Raw genomic sequence first — 12,603 nt, forward strand, 5'->3', positions numbered from 1 at the left:
TGGTTGTGCCAACAGCTAGAAAGCAAGAACGGAACACTCGCAAAGAGGTTCTTAGCGTTGTCGCTTAGGTTAACGCGGCGCTCTATCGAAAGAGAAATAGTGCGAAGCACCTAACTATAGCTCCACACTGCATAAGTCTCCCTTTCTTTTAAGTGTGTATCGCTTTATTAGCCCAGCTTGTTGTCCGAAGATCTCTTGCGGCATGATCACGCTCAAAAACGACTGCTCAATATACTCGCGCATAAAAAAAGTCCAGCCTTGCTCAAAACCACGTTAAAATAATGAAAAAGGTCTAAAATAGCATAAGTCATACAAATTACCCAGAAGGAGTTACAAAACCTCACTAAGGAATTCACAGCATACTTATGGAGTGAGTGATCATGAGTGGGGTGAAGCGCCCGTCTGTCTGTGCATCCGTCCATCTGCCTGCCTGCCTGCCTGCCTGCCTGCCTGCCTGCCTGCCTGCCTGCCTGCCTGCCTGTCTGTCTGTCTGTCTGTCTGTCTGTCTGTCTGTCTGTCTGTCTGTCTGTCTGTCTGTCTGTCTGTCTGTCTGTTTGTCTGCCTGTTTGTCTGTCTGTTTGTCTGCCTGTTTGTCTGTCTGTTTGTCTTTTTGTCTGTCTGTCCTATCGTCCATCCATCCGTCAATCCACTCATATCACACTAGAGCACGCACGGACGGATGGGTAGACGGACGTTTCACTCCATTCGTTATTACGCACTCTGCGGATATGCTGTGAATTTCTTATATAAAAAAACCACTAACGCCATCTAGAGATATTAATTACAAGGAAATGTACACACAATTACATCTAGTGAGATATCGTGAATACTAACTAGAAGTGCCTATTACAACACAAAAGTATTGTAAATGAGTTCTGCGGAACTCCTTTTCAATACTTATGCCCATGTGCTTCGAGTTGTCGCTGAATTCGCCCTCGCGCTTCCTATTGCTAGCTTTATGGCTAGCTCTATTGGTAGAGTGACCGCCCCAGAAAGGCGTTGATCCGTCCTGGTCCGCGGTTCAAACCCCGGACCAGGCGGATTTTTCGGTAACTAAGAAGCCTGTCTTCTTGAAAAATTGGTGCGGATTTCCTTGTGGCTTCGTGCTACAGAAGGGCGGTTGTCTTCTTTTTGTTTCTCTCAACATATAACTAGGAGAGAAGAAGCCATACCCAGGAGCTTCACCCCTAATAACAAAAACACTTCGGGAACATGCGGTCGACGCCCACAATGAACAATAGAGGGCGCCAAGTGCATTGCTTAACGCCCGAACGCTCCTCGCAGCGGTGCTTCTTCGGCGCAAGGGTGACTAACTGCTGAAGATCGTGCATACTCGGAAACAAAGAGTGCTACCAGAACCACTGGGAGCCTGGGCCATGGATTACATCCGGTTTCAAAGAAGCCGCATTCAGTGCAGGATTTATAACTACACCGATTGTCACGTGACAAGACTAGTTAAAGATTTAAACTACGTATTTCTAGCCCTAACAGACTGCACTCTTTGCATTGCCCTTCCACCGCTGAGAAATCACATGGAAGACAGCGTTGTTATCAGTATTGTGGTTCTGGTATGGTGAATATTTCTATAGCCTATTTGTGTAATAGTATTATTGCCTGTCATGATTGAACGATAAAACGAAACATGCACTCTCTAAAATCGCTGTGTTGACAATTCCGACGCGCTGATAGCATACGTAAAAAAGACACGCGAAAGGCAGAGATAGGACACTCGGAAGTGTGAACCCAGAACTGTTTATTTGGTATAAACATGACAAATACGCACAGGGTGAAGCAAAGAAAAAAAGAAGCGTGAGCCTGCGCACTGCCCATGACAGGAGAGCAACCATCAACGTGTAATCCTCAAATATGGGCTTGTCAACTATCTAAATTTGCATGTAAAACGTGAAGCTAGCAAAACGGCCGCCAGCGCATCATGAGCGTGGCATGTAGTCATGTTGTTACATGACGCGCGTCTTATGATTATCATGTTTGCACCAGTCACATACCTTCGTCATCCATTCGCGGACTGTAATACCAAATTTGGTATATGTGACACTAGCGGAACGGCCGCGAGCGCATCATGAGCGTGGCATGTAGTCATGTTGTTACATGACACGCATGTCATGATTTTCGTGTTAGGGTCTGTCTTTTGTGTTCGCCATGCAATCGTGCCATACCATAGCAGTTTCGCAACATGTCATGTGAACGAAACCACCGCAACAGATGCAGGACCATGAAATGTGAATCATCACATTCATGACATACATATCATGACTTTCCTGTTATGACTAGTCAAACATGTTCTTCATACAGTCATGTTATGCCATACCAAGTTTGGTATTCATACCATTATAGAAACGGCCACGAGAGCTATAAGCCGTATCAAATCAAATCAAATCAAATCAAACTTTATTTCAGGAATGCATACATTTACATGAATAAAATTCTACAGTACAGAGGAGGTCCCGAAGTTAGAAAACTGTCGGGCGACCTCCGTTAGAGAATAAGTCAAGTGCGATAACAATGCAGCAAGCAGTGAAAAACACTTTGTACGAATTAAACAAAGAATGGTTAAAATTTCATAACAACGAGGCAAGAAAAGTTTTGTGTAACAGCAAGTGGTATAGTGAGTAAAAGAAATACTAAAATTAGGAGTAAGGCACGACGGCAGAGTTTAGCAAACACGTTTTGTGATTAGGTACTCTTTAAACATTTTGCGAAACAAATAGAATGTGGGACATAACTTTATTTCAAGTGGTATGTTGTTCCATACGGATACACCTGTAAATTTAAGAGTTAGTTTTCCATAATTGCTACGCACTTTAGGGAGAAAAAAATTGTGACAGGCTGAAAACCTGGTGTTATTAGTATTGACAAGATGTTGTGTGGATAGCCCTGAAACACATAGACCATGATAAATGAGGCAGTACATCAATATAGCTAACTTTAGGGTGAATAAAAGATTATTTGGAAGCACGGAAAAATAAATAAAGAGTGGCGTAGAAGGCGATTGAAATGGAGCGAAGGTGATCAGACGTAGTGCCCGTTTCTGAAGATGTAGAAGGGGCTCCAGGTGACTGCCATATGTATTACCCCAGGATGAAATGCAATAGGAAAGATGGCTATGAATATATGCATAGTATAATGATAAAATAATGCGTGACTGAAAATAAGGGCGGGCTTTAATGAGAACATGAATGCCAAAAGAAGCTTTTTTTAATATTGAGACTACATGATAGTTATATTTCAAATGCTTGTCTAGTATTACGCCTAAGAACTTCACGTGATCCGATACGGAAATAATATGGTTGTTAACATAGATAGATAGATAGATAGATAGATAGATAGATAGATAGATAGATAGATAGATAGATAGATAGATAGATAGATAGATAGATAGATAGATAGATAGATAGATAGATAGATAGATAGATAGATAGATAGATAGATAGATAGATAGATAGATAGATAGATAGATAGATAGATAGATAGATAGATAGATAGATAGATAGATAGATAGATAGATAGATAGATAGATAGATAGATAGATAGATAGATAGATAGATAGATAGATAGATAGATAGATAGATAGATAGATAGATAGATAGATAGATAGATAGATAGATAGATAGATAGATAGATAGATAGATAGATAGATAGATAGATAGATAGATAGATAGATAGATAGATACGCTCAAAGTTGCCGAAGTTCGCTAAGAAATGCTTCGCACTTAAAAGGAGACTTTTATCATCGCTCAAATGTATCGATGCCGCACGTGGGTAGCATGAGAGTCAAAGCACACTTTTTTTTTATATAGCATACGGCTTCGCCTTAAAAACATTAAACACAGAGCAAAAAGTCCGAAAAGTAACGCCCGAGGGCATACAGTATACACTGTTGTAAAGACGATTGGACACAGGACATTTGTTTCGCATTTTCGCGGTGGCACGTTTTGCGACAGTGCCTATGGCGGATTGTTTTATGGCTCACTCTTTATAACGATGTGTCCCTGCAAAGAAAGTCGATTTCATTGGATGCGACAGTGCGGCAAAAGCTCACCCGAATGAAAAACAAGGCATTGACGAGACGAAGGCTTGTTGCTCGCACAACCCTGCAGCTCCAATTTTTCCTATTGACGTGAAAGCTCTTTGCATACGTCGTACACAAGGCCAGTGGCAGAACCAAGGAATCCTTGACGACTGCGTTTCAGGAAAGCAAAGAAACCCTACCTTTCAAGGAAAAAGTTTAGGAAAACCTACGACACTTATCACCCATAATGCTGTTCCACTGGCCACGCGAACACCGTCTTACACCTTGTCTGAAATTAGCGCTTAACGAAGCCTTCGTGAATAAAATGATTATTGGCATTTTTACGTAATTTTGGGATATAGATTCGGAAGTGAATGTTTTCAAGGGGAGCTGGTTGGTGTTTGCACTCATGAACACAAACACACGCCCGTACACATGTCCGTCTTGGGGGAACTGTGGCTATGGTGCCAGCAACTGGCTGACTCGAAGGTCATGGGTTCGACCCTGGCCGTGGTGGTCAGATTTCATTGGAGCCAAAATGGTTGTGGGATGTGTACTGTGCGAAGTCAGTGCACGTCAAAAAAACACCAGATGGTCCAAATTTCCGGAGCCCTCCACTACGGCGTCTCTCGTAATCACATCGTGGTTTTAGGGCATAAACTCCAGATATTATCTTTAATTTTTATTACATGCACAGGAACACTCGTTTGGCCTTTCTTTTCAAACTGGAGTTCTGTGTTGTTCATATAGTCATTTCTATTTAGTAACCGTCTTTAACGACTAGTCTTTTTATCTTGCAGGTAGATTTTTGGTTGTTACAGTGCAACATGCATCAGGCCCTGGGCAGAGGTGTCCAACGCACAAATTTCTTAACGTTGTCCTGGTAAGACAGGCCCCTTAATCTATACCTTCGCTTTCCAGATTTGCCTATTTTAACCTTAGATATTTTATGACTTGGTGAGCCATCTGCCTAGAAAAAAAAATGATAAATATCGATTTTCGCAGGCATTCATGCTGTGTGACCTAAGCCGCAAATAAAATAAACAAGTAGCAAACGCCACGTCGGCGCCGAGACACACTAAAGAATTCGCGTTTTCTTTTTTTCTTTCTTCTCGTTAAAATTGCTATCTTTGTGCAAAAACAGCGAGAAATGTGGCTGACCTTCACCGGGGTACTTGTCCCACTCATACCGAGATGTCACCTTGAAGCTGGTTGCGTTTGCACGCGTTTTGCATACGTAAGTGACGCGATCAGCATCTCGTTACGCTGCCTGCATCTCCGCGCAACTTTCGTCAGATGCGCTAAAAAAAGTCATTTTTTCGATCTAAAGCCGGTCCCCGCATTGAGCATTGCCGATGGACCTTGACTGTACGCTCCGCACGTTTCGCCCAGCTTCTTCCCGGATTCCGTTCTGCCGTTATACTGTCGCCAAGAAACAAGTGACAAAATGCAATGAAACAGCCAGAAAAACGGCGTAAGGAACGACGAAAGGCTAAGCGTGACAGAAATTTCCAACATCTCAAGCCGACGTCTGAAACCGGTACACACCGCCCTATTCAATTAGCCCGAGCGTGATCTCCGCTCACACCACACGCGACTTTGTTGTACCACTTCCTGGTACAAAAACGCCCTTTAACAAGATGTGAGTATCCCCGATATGACTTACATCTAGATCGATAGGAAGAGATATTTTTTGTGTGTTTCAGTTTACTCCAATAGCGTTGGTATGCTCAAGAAGTGCGAAAGCGGAGTGATCTTCGTTGACACGAATGGGCTTTGTAAAGTTTCCCGGCTGCGTTTCTCACAATCATATGGTGGTTTTGTGGCGTTAAATTCCACATGTTAAAGTTTCCAAGGACTTGTAACATTGCCAAGGACTTTGTAAATCAGTCGTTTTTATAGCTCCGCCTCTCCAACCAATCCTCGGATCATCTCAAAGATAGGCGTATGACTGCATTCTCCTTGCGTGAGAGGTGTTAAGAAATCATTTGTTTTTGCCGCGGGCTGAGCAACGACATAGCTGGGACTGCAGCACATCAAAATAAAAAGTAAAAAGAATAAATCATCCGGCTGGTCTTGCAAGCTTGAAAAACGTAAAGCGCTATCGGCTATATAAAATTGAGGGCTGACCACATCTCGTATTTCTTTTTTATTTTTTTTGCTCACGCACTTCCTTATTGTCCAACACTACGCAAAGAACAGCTTTACGCAATACAACTGATCACATCATTGCGCAATACCTTCGCCCACATCAAGTCGTATTATTTTGCATGACTTGCAACAGACGGAAGTTATAAACACAGAGGAATGAAGCCATTTTACACTATCGAGATTCATCCGACATTTGGGTTACAATACGAAAATAAAGCGCTGAGGAATGTCACCTTCTCTGACACCACAAGTGACATGCCTTTTCCTCGAGTAACTATGATATGCGGGGATTCATGAAAATCACGAAGCAAGGAAGAGGGCGGGGGAGGGAGTGTCATGCGGCAATGACGACGCCTAGTCTTAAGGACAATGTATGGCAGGAATCGGCTTGGTAACGTGGTGGTCAAGCGCCATGATTGGTTGGCTACCTTTAGTTGCGTCTCCTGCGGGCGCTGCGGTTGATTGAACGGCAGCATAAATGTAATCAGTTACGTTTGGGTTACTTGCCCGGAAAATTTTATTGCCGTAACACGGCGAATGGAAACTACATTTAACTACTGTGGTTTACGTGGTATAGGGGCAGATTTCCTTTAGGGAAAGACGTGAAGGTAAAGAAAGAGGGTGTGGAGTGCACGATAATTGTCGCTCGGTAACCCTCGCTCTCCTTTCAATCCCCGTTCCCCCACGACAGTACAGGTTGAGGTGGTCTCACAAGCGTGGTATAAGAAATCTGGAGGCTTTCGTGAGAGTCGGAGAAAGAAAGGAAACCCTCCATTGTCACTTTTCAGTGAGTATAAGTGATACAGGTGAGACGCATCTCCCCTTCTCTCAGTCTGGCTTTAGCTCACACGGTTTTTTTTTGTGATGTATTGTCACACGTTGTTAACATTCCACATAAGTTGTTTTAGGGGCGAAGATCATATATAGGGTCGAGCCATGTCCCCAGTCCGTCGGCGTGACACACTATGGTTATTCATATCCATACGGATATACATACATATATAGGTATCCTCATTCATAGGGATAGCCATATGGCTATTGATATGAATAGCTATAAGGACATTCATATTAATATGGGTCTGAATGTTTATATGAGTATCCATATGGGTGTTCATATGGACATATAAAACCACGTGCACATTGCGATTAATAAACAACTTTGTATATACTGCACACACGTGTTGTCACTTCTTTGCATGACCGAGGGGGCAAGATACGAGGGTTAATGATCACCCGGAGCTTCGCGCACTTTTCATCACTGACTTCGTAAACATGAAATGGTTTTTTTTTTCAATGTTATCGGTTGATTCCTCTACGTCTCGTTGATCAGGAGTCAGCTGCTACTCGGAACACTCTCTGAACAATTGTGGTGCAAGGAAGGGTGGTGTTGTAACGTAGGAACACCAGCTCGTGGTTGCGAAGTTCTTCAGTGCTATAGTTCTTCTCTCCTGTGAAGCGTCGCGCTTTCGCTGTCGCTGGCACTCTGATGAATAGTTGCAGATAAGAACAAGGAAAAAAAGTGGCTCTCTAGAGACCCTATGTTCTATCCGAGTGATCGAATATTTTCAAGGGTGAGAACTGCATTTAAAAACTGCTTACAGCTTGAATAAAAAATTATCACTAGTAATCACTTACTAGAAAGTGTTTGGAACACGTTATGGTTTTAAAACAACAATAACTTTATCACAAAATTTTAAGAAAATGTGATTGACAATATATATGTGCAGAAGTAATCGACTTCTGGTAACACGTTACATACAACTCTGGTCGGTAGTGGCAGCATCAAAGGAGACGGCCTTGTCGAGGTAAGTGAAATCACATATTGCTCTCTTGTCGATGTTTTTTCCTTCCTTTATGATAAAAACGTGCAAGGTGAAGGGGTCCACTTCCAATTTTTATGATTTTACATGCTCGGCAACTGCTACAGACCGGAGCTGCGGTTGAAGCTCGCATCTGTGTGGCTGAAATGCGCGCACACTTTTTCTCTCACTCACTGAAGAAAGGTGTGACACCATGTTAGCTCGCATTCAACACAGTTTAGCCAGCGCCTGGACAGTCAGACTAACGTGTCTTTTTCGCTCTCATTTCTATTCTTTTACAGACTTGAGGGCTGCAGATGTTGTGATTTGTCCTAAACACCGATTTATGATTCCTGGGTGCTGTTTTCTTTTTCAGTATACTTTATCTTTGTTTCTAGCGGAAAATTATGGCAGCTGTACTTTGAAGTATATCTTACCTCCAGACATAAAGCTATCTTTACTTAAATACAGGATGACTAAAAGGGTAAAAATACACGTTTTTAGAAGCTACGGTGAAGTATAGGTCACAAGTTTGTCGTATTTTTCTCGTTATAACTAACTACGCAATGCGTACGGCAAACACGATATATTTATTTCAGGTTTTTTTGTGTGTCAAGAAACCAAATGTTCTTTACGATTACAACCAGGACTACCATCAGATCTGCAGTTGGCATCGCGTCCGTGCATCTTCAAGCACATAAACTGTCCACAAGGAAGGTGAAGGCAAACTACCAGGGTTAGTCCAGGCTAAGATGGTGCCTTGAACCGAAGTCTGGCATGGGCCAGCACCATCACGCGCTGCGAGGGCCATAAAAGCTGAGAATCGATTCGAATCCCGATATTGCTCCGGGTCTGAAGAAAAAAAAAGTGGTGATAGGGACAAGCTTTAGGCGTACCAGCAAACAATCGCAACACAGTTGCTCATCCGACGATTCCGAATGCGGCCAAAGGACACTTCGCATATTGGACGACGATTATATTAGAACACACCAGGCACTCGATAAGAGTTGAAGTACATGTTTACGACTGACGAAACATGCCTAGTTTCTTGCTTTTGCGAGTGTCTTGCATCGATGTACAGGCTCGTGCGTTCTTTGGGGATCCCAGCTGAGTGGGGCATCTCTCAGCGGAGCGCCACTGCATCCGGGGCGGCCGCACATCGAAGCGAAGCGCCTTCACAGGGGCCTACGCTTCGCGTCATCCACTAAAGCGTTGGAGCCATGGAGGACAAAAAAGTCCCTTGCAATCCTTCATACTTGGAGCGTTCCGTTGTTGCTTTGCTGAGGTACAGCAACAGCGTTGCACAGATGTGCGTCTGCGTCACATTGTTTTGATGCACGGCCGCTCTAGATGACCTACCACTCCGTAGAATGATGCCGTGCTGAGCCCTGCTCACCCTTAATATGGACAACCCTTAACGCTCTATTCAAGCCCATGTTGCGGGTGCTCTAAATGTTTCTGCGCACCAGTATGCACTGCACTCCGAATACGGATATTCAGTCCTTTCCACTTCCATTTTGAGCTTTCAGCTCGCTTCCTGCCCGCACAATTTTTCTCTGGAAGGACAGAAGTGTTCTTGTTCCACCATTTATCGGCTCCCCCCCCCCCCCCCTATAACGTCGCTCTGGCAGATGAAGTCGTGCTTTGGAGGCTTCAAGCATCCAATCACCCTTACACCAGCAGTCATTTCAACGTCGAAGTAGTCTTGGGTGCCACGAGTACATACTGCTTCGTCGCAGTGATGGAAATATATGCATACTTCCTAATACGTATCTAGCCTCTGTATACACGGTGCAAGCCGGCCTTCACTGAAGCTTCACAATTAGCTGTGACCATAATACAGAATTCTGCTAAACCAATGTTCAATTTACACACAACACATGCCTTAGTGCTCAGGTATAAAACACTTATATCTGCATCAACAAAAATGTAATAATGACCAGTCTGAATGGCCAATAAATTGGCCGCATATGCATGTCGCTTCATGCATACGCGCGTGATCGGAAATGAGAAAAAGGACTATGTGCAAAGATCACAATGCGTTTGTGATAAGCATAGGAAGAAGAGCGATAAATAAATCCTACGAGGCAACATTGATTAGTTTGTTTCTTGGTCGGTTGCACATCATGCATCCCTACATTTGTAGCAACACCTGTCATATTGTTTTTTTTTTTAACAAAGCAGAAGTTTGGTGTAAGATGTAGGCTTCAAGAGATGAAACTTTCTGGAGAGACGAATGTCTGTGGAGCCAACGTTTCAATAAGTGGCCCTGTATTTTTCAAGGCAGAAATCGTTCTTGAAGAAGGCAAGACCGCTGGTCGAAACATTTTCTCAAGCGACATCGACTGTTAAAGAATATTCATTTTATCGTTTCGCATGCTCCCTTAGGATAACGAACATCTGGTTTCATCCTTTCCGAAGCCAAACGAACGTGTCGTCTGTGCATCAGTGAGCGGGAGCAAGCATTTCTGCCACGAAAAATTCACTCACACTGCCGTCTCTTGCCTCTCGTCGTATGCTCTTCCGCCTCTGTCTATGTCGCAAAATTTATCATCATATTCCAACTCTTCGCGAGGCACTTATTTTTCAGCCTTCTTACGTATCATCTAGAATTGATCATCCTAATAAAGTGGGTGTTCTGTCATGTCTAACCAAAACATGCAGTGGCTCATTTATTACCAGAACATCAGTAGACTGGAACCACCTTCCCGGATCTGTGGTCATCTTGACCGATCATCACTTGTTTCGTTCTGCGCTAACTAGCATTGTATAAACGCCCACACTTACTTGTTCTGTTTGCACACAATGCTTATATGTTGTTCTTTTGATTTTTTAATTTATTTTTAATATTAGTTATCATTGTATGAGTAAAAAATCGTGCCTCACCCCCTCCATAGTGCCGTTGGCCCGGAGGGTATTGCGAAATAAATAAATAAAAACATTGGAAAACATGCTCGCTGAGTGATAGTGATCAGGAAATGAAGTTTTTTCGAGTGTCGTCTTTGCGTCCCGAACTATACTGCTAATGTTACTTGTCTAAGCAGTGTTGCTTCCTGCGTTGCTGCTCTGCTAATTCACCTAAATCAGTCATTGCCATACCCGGCATTTGAAGCTCTTCAACCTTGTTTTTAAACCACTGCGAGCTATACCGCCATGCGAAATCAGTTCGAGCGCTGTGAGTGTACTGCGTCACTACGCCATTTACATAAAAGTCCACCGCAACAAACCCCCTTGGGGTGGTCCGTTTTGGTGGGTGGGGGAGTACTCCGCCACCTCTTTCCAAGTTTAGTAAGTTCGAGAATATAGCAAACTTCGCAGTGCATAAAAGAAATAAAAGCAATGATAATGACCTTTTTTATAAAAGCCTCCCTTTGGTCCGCGGTTTTCCGAAAGGGAAGAACAACATTTCTTAGAATTCAACGTTAAGGGGCCATGATAGTCAAAAGCTTGCCTCGCTTTAGTCCTGCACATTAGGCATTCATAGAACATATCCGATTGAGTAAAGCTGCAAGATAGACTTGGTACCCCCTCCCTTAGATGCTTAAGGGTAATGCACCAACCCCCTCCCCCCTCCCCCGCCCGCCGTTTTAGTGCGGACCCTTATGATCATCTCTGTTTGTTCCAGTTACCGTGGTTGCGTTTCTAGCGGAGACACGCAGCGATATAGTTTGTATCCGATGTTCCTCTGTAACTCCATTCCCACTAAAGATTAAGACGTCTCCGAGTTCTCAATTAGCGCCTTAAGCAGAAGCGAAGCCTATCAATCGACACCTATACCGTCTTTCATCGTTAGTACGTCCCTCGGGTTTTCGCAGAGGTATCCGAGGTAGCCTTTTAATTGACCCCAGGGGGCAGCAATTGAGGTCGTAAAACATCGTGCGTTGGTGATGGATGGAAATCTCGAAGGCTTTCGGCGTACTTCCAGACCACACTTCACGCCTCGTGCGCTTCGAGCTATACGAACACTGACCGCCTCGTTTGAATATTTCGGCCACGCCCCGTTACAACGCGAGACGGCGCCATTCATATTTCATGCCGGGACATTATAGTTCGCCGACGATGTTCGAGATATCGGGCTCACGGTCAGTCGCGTCTCTCTATTTTCTTGTCGCTCAGCGAGCGCCCCCTTGTAACGATGCCCAGCGGGCACAATAGACCGCTGTCAAGCGTGAACTCACGCACCCGAATTATCGCTGCGCCTTGAAAAAGAACCTCTCCGTCTGGAAGAGCTCCCTGAAAGCGCAGTCTCGTGACTCCGTCGCTTGTCTGGGCAAACAAGTGAAAGAGAAAGCGCAATGGAAGTTTCGTTCACATGTGCAGGCCATGCGATACCTGGACAAGATGTCCTTGTAAGCCCACGAAGAAATCGGCGTGTCACTGCCTGTCGGTAGTGGGACGGTGTTTGCGTTTCGCTGCGGTCTTATATGACAGGAAGGTGTTAATTTAGACGCACTGCCCTCCCATAGACACCCATGTGTTGCATTCCGTTGTCGCCAGGGGCATGCCATGCTTGAGGCCATAAGGGACGATTGGCACTAGATGTGGCGCCTGAGTGTTCGCTATTGAGGGGAACTACCGTTTTGCGTTGCCACAGCGTACGGAAGCAGGTTGCTAGCTTGAATC

At 44.0% G+C, this 12,603-nt stretch overlaps 1 protein-coding gene across 4 annotated transcripts in view; it reads left to right on the forward strand.

Annotated features, from left to right (window-relative positions):
- The window catches only part of LOC119163914 (prestin), a 280,268-nt gene that overhangs the window by 66,122 nt on the left and 201,543 nt on the right, over window positions 1–12,603 (forward strand). The gene's annotated exons all lie outside the window — the stretch shown is intronic.

The sequence above is a fragment of the Rhipicephalus microplus genome, chromosome 8 (genome assembly GCF_043290135.1).
Source record: "Rhipicephalus microplus isolate Deutch F79 chromosome 8, USDA_Rmic, whole genome shotgun sequence".
In the NCBI taxonomy this organism is placed as follows: Eukaryota; Metazoa; Arthropoda; class Arachnida; order Ixodida; family Ixodidae; genus Rhipicephalus; species Rhipicephalus microplus.